Source organism: Hylobates moloch, unplaced genomic scaffold (assembly GCF_009828535.3).
Source record: "Hylobates moloch isolate HMO894 unplaced genomic scaffold, HMol_V3 SCAFFOLD_4, whole genome shotgun sequence".
NCBI lineage: Eukaryota > Metazoa > Chordata > Mammalia > Primates > Hylobatidae > Hylobates > Hylobates moloch.
Genome location: NW_026652279.1, coordinates 33907775 through 33918263, shown reverse-complemented (window position 1 = coordinate 33918263; position 10489 = coordinate 33907775). Strand labels below are relative to the sequence as shown.

General features: G+C 46.0%; 1 non-coding gene across 1 annotated transcript; it reads right to left on the bottom strand.

Annotated features, from left to right (window-relative positions):
- Positions 1-2585: 2585 nt before the first annotated feature.
- LOC116467654 (U6 spliceosomal RNA) lies at positions 2586-2688 on the bottom strand. Its single transcript, XR_004247869.1, has one exon. It is a non-coding gene; the product is annotated as a U6 spliceosomal RNA (small nuclear RNA).
- Positions 2689-10489: the final 7801 nt, after the last annotated feature.

Genomic DNA, 10489 nt, shown 5'->3' with positions numbered 1-10489 from the left:
ATTCCCCTGCTTAGCAACTTTCAACAATGCCCTGTGCTTTCAGAAGAGAGTGCAAATTCTCAACCCAGCACTGGGGATGGCCTGGCTCTCTGTCACTCCAGCCTCATCTCCCACTCCTTTGACACCCTGCACTGCAACCACATCACCCCATTCATAGGTCCTTGCCTATGTCTATTTTATTTTTCTCTTTCTTCCGGATCTCAGGTGCAGAAAGTTGAGCTCATCTTCCCTTCGGTTTCATGAGTCACTATCATTTTGGGTAAGTGGGAGGTCAGTGGTGAGCTCTTTTTTTTTTTTTTTTTTTTTTTGAGAAGGAGTCTCGTTCTGTTACCCAGGCTGTAGTGCAGTGGCGTGATCTCAGCTCACCGCAACCTCTGCCTCCTGGGTTCAAGCAATTCTCCTGCTTCAGCCTCCAGAGTAGCTGGGATTATGGGCACTCACCACCACACCTGGCTAATGTTTTTGTATTTTTAGTAGAGATGAGGTTTTACCATGTTGGCCAGGCTGGTCTCGAACTCCTGACCTCAAGTGATCTGCCCGCCTCGGCCTCCCAAAGTGTTGGGATTACAGGCCTGAGCCACTCTGCCCGGCCGGTAAGCTCCCTTGATTTATTTTATCTTAAATATTTTCCCTCTCCATCCCTAATCTCCACTCTGATTTCATTTCCCCATGGAGGTGCCCACTCTAATGCATTTGGTCCAGGTCCTGGCTGGCTTTCTATCCCTGGTAAATAAGTGGCATTCATTTATATAAGCAAGTACATACATGCCCTTGTACTACAGATCTCATTCTGTTTGTTACCTTTTTCACCCAACACCGAGGGTGTGATGTATGTGTATGCTTTGTGTGTGTGTGTGTACAATCTCTCCATTTCTCATTGCTCCCCACCAGATTGGCAATCCCTGCTGTTGTCCAAGTCCCACCCTAAGCATCCACCACATCTTATTCTCCTCCCAGTTTTAGACCTTCCACTGCCTCTAACTCCCAACAATTAGAACAGAGTTGCAATGAACATCCTCATCCTTGTGTGCTAATAGACCTGAGAACAAAGCTTACTCAGGGGTGGGGCTGCTGGCTTTTAGATTATAGGCACACTCCCTGCACCTGCTCCCACATCTTCAGCAGCATTTGGACTTATCCACTTTTCTAATTATTGGCAAGCTAATGGGCATGCTTATTATTTCAGACCTAGGCTGCCTTCTGGGGCCAAAGGGGATAGAGATGATTTTGCTGATATCTTATAGGTGGTATAAAGTCATAAAAGTAACTAACATTGATTTATGTAATGAGAACACTATTGCCTTTTTAGTTTTCTTTTAGTAAGTTTTAGTGTGCCGGAGTGTGCCTTTAATTCCTTCCTCATACTGTCATGTGTCCCATAACAACATTTTGTTCAGTAACAGACCACATATAAGACAGTGGTCTCATAAGATTATCATGGAGCATATATAAAAACCTGATTACAGAACTTGATATTGGCATTTCAGATTAAGTAGGGGAAATAATTGATATTCAATATTCAGTAAAGATGTTGGGACATTTAGTTTTCCAGATTAAAAAAATGTATATGTACTAGTATATATACCATCTAGGTTTGTATAAGTATACTCTATGATGTTGGTGCAATGACAAAATCACTTAAAGACACATTTCTCAAAAAGTATCCCTGGCATTAAGGGACGCACGACTGTACTTGCTAGACTTACTTTTTATTAAAGATTCTTTGGAAAGGCTACTGTTGTTTTTATTGTATTTATTTTTGTGGCTTCTGACTATTTCTGGTAAGTTATAATGGTTTTCTATGTATGGGGAAATACTTCATTAAGTAAAAAAAGCAGATCAATTGAAAGAAAAATGGTAATTAAGTCATAGGTGTTCCCTAGGTAGCACGGAAATTCTGAAGATGATTTTTCATATCACCAAGGGTGGGGAAATCTGACGTAAGCCAAGGTTCATCTGGGAACAGAGGGGTCTGTCCTGATGCTCCAGGTGGCCTGGTAACCCTTACCGCACAAAATGTCCCAGGTTCAAATCCATTTTTCTGAGCAAGTTACCTCTCATTCCCCTCTGTTGTAAAACAGCGATGACAACACACACAGGATTATTAAGGTAATTAAATGAGATCTTAACAAGGGACTCTAGCACTGGGAGGGGCATAACACATGGTGTCAGCACCTTGGAGTGTGAAGACATGGACTTTTTTTCTTTTCTTTTCTTTTTTTTTTGAGACGGAATCTCTCTCTGTCACCCAGGATGGAGTGTAGTGGCATGATCTCGGCTCACGACAACCTCTGCCTCCCCAGATCAAGCTATTCTCCTGCCTCAGCCTCCTGAGTAGCTGGGATTACAGGTGCCCACTACGACGCCTGGCTAATTTTTCAGTTTTAGTAGAGACAGGGTTTCACCATATTGGTCAGGCTGGTCTCAAACTCCTGATCTCAGGTGATTCACCCACCTCAGCCTCCCAAAGTGCTGGGATTACAGGCGTGAGCCACCGCGCCGGGCTTTCTTTTCTTAATAGTTGCCTTCTCTCTGTGTGTCCTGGCCTTAGCAGTAGATTTTGTCATGCTTTTTCCCCTTCATGATTATGTTTTTAATTAATTTTTGTTTTGTGTGTCATCCTTGCCCAGGGGCCATGCTGTCTCTGCCTCATTCCAATTTTAGTATATGTGCTGCTGCAGAGAGCACTTGCCATACTTTTTAAATGGAAACAGTATCCCTGGGCACTCACAGGAACTGCTTTGGAGTCTAGAGACGGGAAGTTGGGTTGGGGACAGAGGTCAGGTTAGCAAGGGCAAGCCCATGCCTCCCACCATAAAGTCCTCTGCTGGGAGCAGTGTTTCCGTTTCAGCAGGCACGTCCCAACGCAATGGGTAAACCTGGCCACATCCGCTGACTCCCAGAGTCTGCCTGGGAACGTGGCCGAGCCTGGAGCTCCCATGGGCCCTGTCTGGAGCACATGGTAGTGGGGTCAGAGGTCAATCAGGGTAGTTTGGACCAATGCAGCCAGTCTGACAAGAGGGCAGGCATTGAGGTCTCTTCCAGTGAAGATCTTAACTGTCAAATTGTGGTCCTGGGTCTAGGATGTGGAATAAGCCTGGTAAAGACCCTGCAGAGCTCTGATGAGGTGGGGTGGAATTAGGAGCCATCCATTTAATCAATAAATAGGAACACAGATTTGACACTCCAGTTAAATGTTTATATTGGTTTCCTATTGCTGCCATAACAGATTTAGTGGCTTAAAACAACACAAATCGGCCGGGCGCGGTGGCTCACGCCTGTAATCCCAGCACTTTGGAAGGCCGAAGCGGGTGGATCGCGAGGTCAGGAGATCAAGACCAGCCTGGCTAACACAGCGAAACCCCGTCTCTACTAAAAATACAAAAAAATTAGCCGGGCTTAGTGGCGGGCGCCTGTAGTCCCAGCTACTCGGGAGACTGAGACAGGAGAATGGCGTGAACTCGGGAGGCGGAGCTTGCGGTGAGCGGAGATCGCGCCACTGCACTCCAGCCTCGGCGACAGAGCGAGACTCCGTCTCAATAAAAAACAAAACAAAACAAAACAAAACAAAACAAAAAAACACACACACACAAATCAATAATCTTACAGTTTTGGAGGCCAGATCCAAAATGGGTCCCACTGGGCTAAAATGAACGTGTTGTTAGGGCCACGTTCCTTTCCGGGGATTCAGGGGGAGAATCCATTTTCTCACCTTCTCCAGGCTGCCCACATGCCTGGACTCAAGCCCCCTTTCCACCTTCAAAGCCAAAAATGGCCGGTTGAGTCTTTCTTACGATGTCATTTTTCTGCTTCTGACCCTCCTGCCTCTCTCCTTTTTTTTTTTTTTTTTGAGATGGAGTCTCACTCTGTCGCCCAGGCTGGAGTGTAGAAGGGCGATTTTGGCTCACTGCAACCTCCGCCTGCTGGGTTTAAGCAATTCTCTCACCTCAGCCTCCAGAGTAGCTGGTATGATAGGCGCATGCCACCACACTCAGCTAATTTTTGTATTTTTATTAGAGACAGGGTTTTACCATATTGGCCAGGCTGGTCTCGAACTCCTGACCTCAGGTGATCCACCCACCTCAGCCTCCCAAAGTTCTGGGATGACAGGCATGAGCCACAGTGCCCAGACCCTCCTGCCTCTCTCTTATAAGGTCCCTTCATGATTACACCAGTCCCACCCTGATACTCCAGGATCATCTCCTCATCTCAAGACCCTTATCTATTTTTTTTTTGAGACAGAGTCTCACTCTGTTGCCCAGGCTGGAGTTAAGTGGCACAATCTTGGCTCACCACAACCTCTGCCTCCCGGGTTCAAGCAATTCTCCTGCCTTAGCCTCTTGAGTAGCTGGGACTACAGGCATGGGCCACCATGCCCGGCTAATTTTTGTATTTTTAGTAGAGACGAGGTTTCACTATGTTGGTCAGGCTGGTCTCGAACTCCTGACTTTGTGATTCGCTCTTCTCGGCCTCCCAAAGTGCTGGGATCACAGGCATGAGCCACAGTGCCCTGCCAAGACCCTTATCCTAACCACATCTGTGAAGTCCCTTTGGCCATGGAAGGCAACATATTCATTGGCTCCAGGATGTGAACATCTTTGGGGGAACTATTCTGCCATGGCTGGGCTCCTCTCCTGAGGTCCCATCATAGCCCAGGCCTGCATGCCCCAGATTTCAGTCCAGTGGCAAAAAGTACACTTTTGTATTGCTTGCCCTGGGAAATATGCCGGGGTTGGCTGTGACTAGGCCAACTTGCATTGTTAGGTTCACTAACAATCCAGTCACTGCGGCCAGCAGGATGGACCATGCTGCTTGGTTAGTACTGAGTCTCAGGCTCATTCCTGGAACTGAGATTGGGGTCAGCCCCCTAGAGACCTGGAAGAAAGGAGGGGAGAACTTTCCAAGGAGAATTGAGGAGCTCTTACAAAAGAAGAGGGAGTAGGTGCTGACCACTACCGACCACAATGATCTTGTGAAACACTGTGATGCCCATTTTGCAGGTGGAAGAGATGGTGAAGTCACACTGCCAGCATGAGGTACAGCCATGATTTGAACCCGCGTGGAGGAGTTCTTGCCAATATATCAGGCTTCCTTGACCCCCAGCTAAACGTGGCATTGGCAGATCTGATTAATGCTGGAATGTTATGTAGCTCAGCTGACCTGGGTGGCAGCCTCCTTAGAGGTTGGCATGGGACCTACTGAGGAAGGCACATGGTTAACACAATTACTGGCGAGGTAGATACCCTCAGAGAAAAGGGAAATTTCCATTTCACTCCTGAAAGACTCTTTAAAGCCAAAACTCAAATCAAAGAGCAAAGTATAATAACTTCCTCTGGGCAAATTTATAATTAATCCTGGATTAATTGGCCTTAATGAAGTTGAATTAATTACTAGCTGTTTGTAAAGAACTTTGAACTACCTTAGTACAAAATGGCATTAAAGAAACAGAAAGGAACCAGCATCGCATTAACATGAAGAACAAATCCCAAATAATCACAGTTCTGCAGGCTGTTTCCCGTCACTAATTTTCCCAGGGACTGTGTCCAGCCTGTGGAACTGTAGGTGGCCCACGGAGTCTGTTGCAGAGGAGGATGTCTTCGTGGGCTAGAGGTTTGGGGGTGAGTGCATTCAAGAAGCAGTTGTGGGGCTTTGCATGTGCCAGGCCCCGGACTATCAAAGATATGCAAGGTGAGGCCCTTGCTCTCCAGGCATCCTCAACTACCAGGAAGGGGAAGAGCTCTGGAGCACCTGCCTGGTCTAAAGCAAACTTGGCTTAGTGGGAGGGATGGTAGGACAGAGACAAAGTACACTATAGGAGGCGTGAAGCAACCTGCGTTTTGCTGGGAATAGCTCTCCATTTCCTGTAGGGGATCCCTTGGTCCCTCCTTCCCCCCACTCTTGGGGTGGGCTTATGACCCCCACCTGGCTAGGCAGAGCACTGGATTTCTCTCTTGGTGCAGGGGCACATGACTTCATCAGGGCCAAGGAGACTTGATTTGGGGACTTTGTGGAGCTGCTGACAGCCACTTTGTCATTGTGAGGGGGGAGGCTGTCTGGGAATGGAGACAACTCAGAGGAAGGAGGAACGGACAGAAAGAGACAAAGTCAGTGTCCTCATGTTGTCATCTGAGCCCCTGGATGAAGCAAGCTCTTCCCACAGACTTTTTAGCTAGGTTTATTTATTTAAATTCACAAACACTGATATAGCACTTATTAGTATACCAGGAATTGCTCTAAGTGCTATAGACATACCAATTCATATAATCATCATTACCCTGTGAGTTAGGAAGTATTATGCCCCATTTGACAAATGAAGAAACTGAGGCATAAAGCAGTTTTGTAATGTGCCCAAGGCTCCACAATTTCCAGCTGGTGGGAGCAGGACTGGACACAAGCAGTGTCTGTGCTTTTCACTACACCATGGGCCAGCATGTTCCCTTTTTTGCTTAATTCAGTTTCACTGTGTTTCTGTCACTTGTCCTCAAAAAGCATGACTGTGCAGAACATGACATGGAGGTAGCCAATCCAGCCCCTGGAGGTCCGAGGAAGCTTCCAGAGGGCGTGCCAGCCCAAGGAAGTAGCCCACGGGCGAGTGTTGGGGTGAGGTGGATGGGCACGGTGTGTGTGCAGGATTGCACACGTTCAGGGTCACCAGGCACAGGGAGAGAAACAGAGAGGAGCATGGCGGGGTGGGCTGGGGCGGGGTGCGGAGTCAGTCTATCCACAGGGACAGTGATAAAGCATTTGTAACTCTTCCCTTGGGGACGACAAACTAAGGAATCTTAGTCCCACTGGTGCCTCTAGGACATTTTTTTAAATTTTAAAAAATTTACTTATTGAATAGGTAATACTTTCACATGATTTAAAATTCAAAAAATGCCAATGTATTTCAAGTAAAATGTCTTCCTGTCTTCCCTCCAGCCAATCTGTTTCCCTCCCTGGAGATAACATTTATTGAGCACCACTTATATGCACTGTGCTAAACCCAGGCGGAGACAGATAATGAGGAATGAACATAATGAGGAAATAAACCATACACGTATGTTCAAAGGTGATATGCACAAAGGAAAAACTGGAGCAGGATAAGGGGGATCAGGAGTAGGGAGGGGGCTGTACTTTTAGAGAGGCTATCCAGGGCAGGGCTTATGCAGGACGTGGCAGTTGAACTTGGAGGAGGTGAGGGGTGAGCCGTTTAGGGGTTTGGGAGAAAAATGCTCTGGTCTATGCTTGGGGGCTTTTGAGTAACAGCAAGGGGGCCAGTGTGGCTGGAGCCAGAAGAAAACAGGAGATGAGTTCAGGAAGGTAGCATGGTGTGTGTATGTGTGCGTGTGTGTGTCTCTGTGCATGTGCGTGCGTCTGTGTGTGTGCGTGTGCATGTGTGCGTGTGTGTGTCTCTGTGCTTATGCATGGCCCCATTTGCCTGCTGCTGTGAGCTCGTGTGTGTGCATGCATCTGTGTGTGTGTCTCTGTGCGTGTGCACGGGTGTGTGCATGTGCGTCTGTGTGTCTCTATGTGTGTGCATGGCCCCATTTGCCTGCCGCTGTGTGCATGTGTGTGTGTGCATGCGTGTATGCGTGTGTGTCTCATGCGTGTGCACATGTGTGCGCGTGCATCTGTGTGTGCATGCACGTGTGTCTCTGTGCATGTGCATGGCCCCATCTGTCTGCCTCTGTGTGCACGTGTGTGTACGTACATCTGTGTGTCTCTGTGCATGTGAACGTGTGTCCGTGTGTCTGTGTGTGCATGCATCTGTGTGTGCACGCACATGTGTGCGTGTTTGTGTCTCTGTGAGCGTGCATGGCCCCATTTGCCTGCCGCTGTGCTGCTGTAAGGACTGTGGCTCTTCCTCCAAGTGAGATGAGGAGACAAAGTCTCACTCCAGCTTCTGTAAGCGGAACAGGCTATAGGAGAACAAGAGCAGATGCAGGGAGTCCTAGTAAAAGAACAGCTTCAGTAAATTAAAACCATGATGAGATCCCACAACACACCTATTGGAAAGGCCAACATTATAATTATTATTGAGACAAGGTTTTGCTCCATTGCCCAGGCTGGGGTGCAGTGGCACAATCATGGCTCACTGCAGCCTTGACCTCCTGGAGTCAAGGGATCCGTGCACCTCAGCCTCTCGAGTAGCTGAGACCACAGGCATGTGCCACCAAACCTGGCTAATTTTTGTGTTTTTTGTAGAGATGGAGCCCTACTATGTTTCCCAGGCTGGTCTCCAACTCCTGGGCTCAAATGATCTTCCCACCTTGGCCTCCCAAAGTGCTGAGATTACAGGCATGAGCCACCACATCCTGCAAGAAAAGCTAAAATTAAAAACAAAACAAAACAGCCTAGGTAATAATGAGACTCCATCTTTACAAAAAGTTTTAAAAATTGGCTAGGCTACCCAGGAGGCTGAGGCGGGAGGATGGTTTGAGCCCAGGAGTTTGAAATTGCAGTGAGCTATGATTATGCCACTGCACTCCAGCCTGGATGACAGAGTGAGACCCCATCTCTAAAACAAAAACAAAAACAAGACAGTCAACAATACAAAATACAATTGATGATGCTGAGCAATTGAAACTCTTACACATTGCTGCGGGAACGTAAAATGATACGGCCACTCTGGAAAACAGTTTAGCAGTTTCTTATAAAGTTAAAACCCACTTGCCATATGACCCAACAATCTCACTTTTGGTATTTACCCGAGTGAAACTTATGTTGACATAAAACCTATACATAAGTGTTTAGAGCAGCTTTATAATAGCCAAAACCTGGAAACAACCCAAATGCCCTTCAACAGGTGACTGGGCAACCAAATGATGATCCATCCATACGATGGAATAGTACACAGTGATAAAAAGGACCACACACTGCAGTTATACACAACAACATGGATAAATCTCAAATGCATTATGCTAAGTGAAAGAAGCTGGACCCCAATGGTTACCTACCGTATGCTTCCACTTATATAATGTTCTGGAAAAGGCAAAGCTTGTAGAGACAGAGAACATAGATAAGTAGCTGCCAGAGGTTAAAGGTGTAGGAGGGGTTGATCACAAAGGGCTTTTTTTTTTTTTTGAGGGTTATGAGTCTGTTTTGTATCTTGATTGTGATGGTGATTACCTGATATTATGCATCGGCCAAAGCTCATAGAGCCGTACACCAACAAGGGTGAATTTTACTGTTGCAGTAATCCAGGTAAGAGATGATGGCTTAGATCAAGTGCTGATGGTAGAGATGTTCAGAGGGGGTTGGATTCTAAGGGTAAAACCAACAGAATTTTTTAATGAATTGGATGTGGCGTATGAAAGAGAGGCGTCAAGAACCGAGCTAGTTTGCTGCTTAAAAAACTGGGAGGATGCAGTTCTCATTCACTGTGATGGGAGTGGAGTGGAGGGTAAAACCAGAAATTCTGACCTTGACATGTAAGTTTGAGATGCCTATTACACATTCAGGTTGTGTATGTGAGCCTGCAATTAGGAGGGGAGGCTCCTAGCTGCAGGCTCACACACAGAACCTGAATTTGGGAGTCAATGGCTTATAACACCAAGAGACATAGACATCACCAGGGAGTAAATACATAGAGAGAAAATTGTAGGGCTGAGCCCTGGGACCTTCTTGTGTCTGCTGTTATCCATCTCTTATGTATCTTTGTAGGGCTATTCTATACTTGTACAAGCACATATATATATACAGAGAGAGAGAGTGCATTTTTCATAAATGCAAACATGCTACACACACTAGTGTGCACCCTATTTTTTCAGTTACCAATATATCTTAGAGATTGTTCCCAAGTAGTATGCAAACAGCTTCTTTGTTCTTTTCAAAGTCTGCATCGTATTCCACAGTATAGACAGACCATGATCTCTCTTTTTCTATTTAGTTTTTCATTATAGAAAACTTTGAACATGTCAAAAATGTAGACAGAATAATGAACCCCCAAGACCCACTACCCAACAATGATCAACGCAGGGCCAGTCTAGACCGCCACACACTGCTCTTCTTTTAAATTATGATTTTTGGTAGCTTTGTGTCTGATATAATTTCTTTTCTTTTCTTTTCTTTCTTTCTCTCTTTCTTTCTTTCTTTCTTTCTTTCTTTCTTTCTTTCCTTCCTTCCTTCCTTCCTTTTTCTTTTCTTTTCTTTCTTTCTTTCTCAGGGCCAGTCTACACTGCCACACACTCCTTTTAAATTATGATTTTTGGTAGCTTCGTGTCTGATATAATTTTTTTCTTTTCTTTTCTTTCCTTCCTTCCTTCCTTCCTTTATTTCTTTCTTTCTTTCTCGTAGCTTTGTGTCTGATATAATTTTTTTTCTCTTTCTTTCTTTTTTTTTGACAGAGCAAGACTCTTGCCCAGGCTGGAGTGCAGTGGTGCGATCTCGGCTCACTGCAACCTCTGCGTCCCGGGTTCAAGTGATTCTCATGCCTCAGCCTCCCAAGTAGTTGGGATTACAGGCATGCACCACCATGCCTGGCTAATTTTTGTATTTTTAGTAGAGA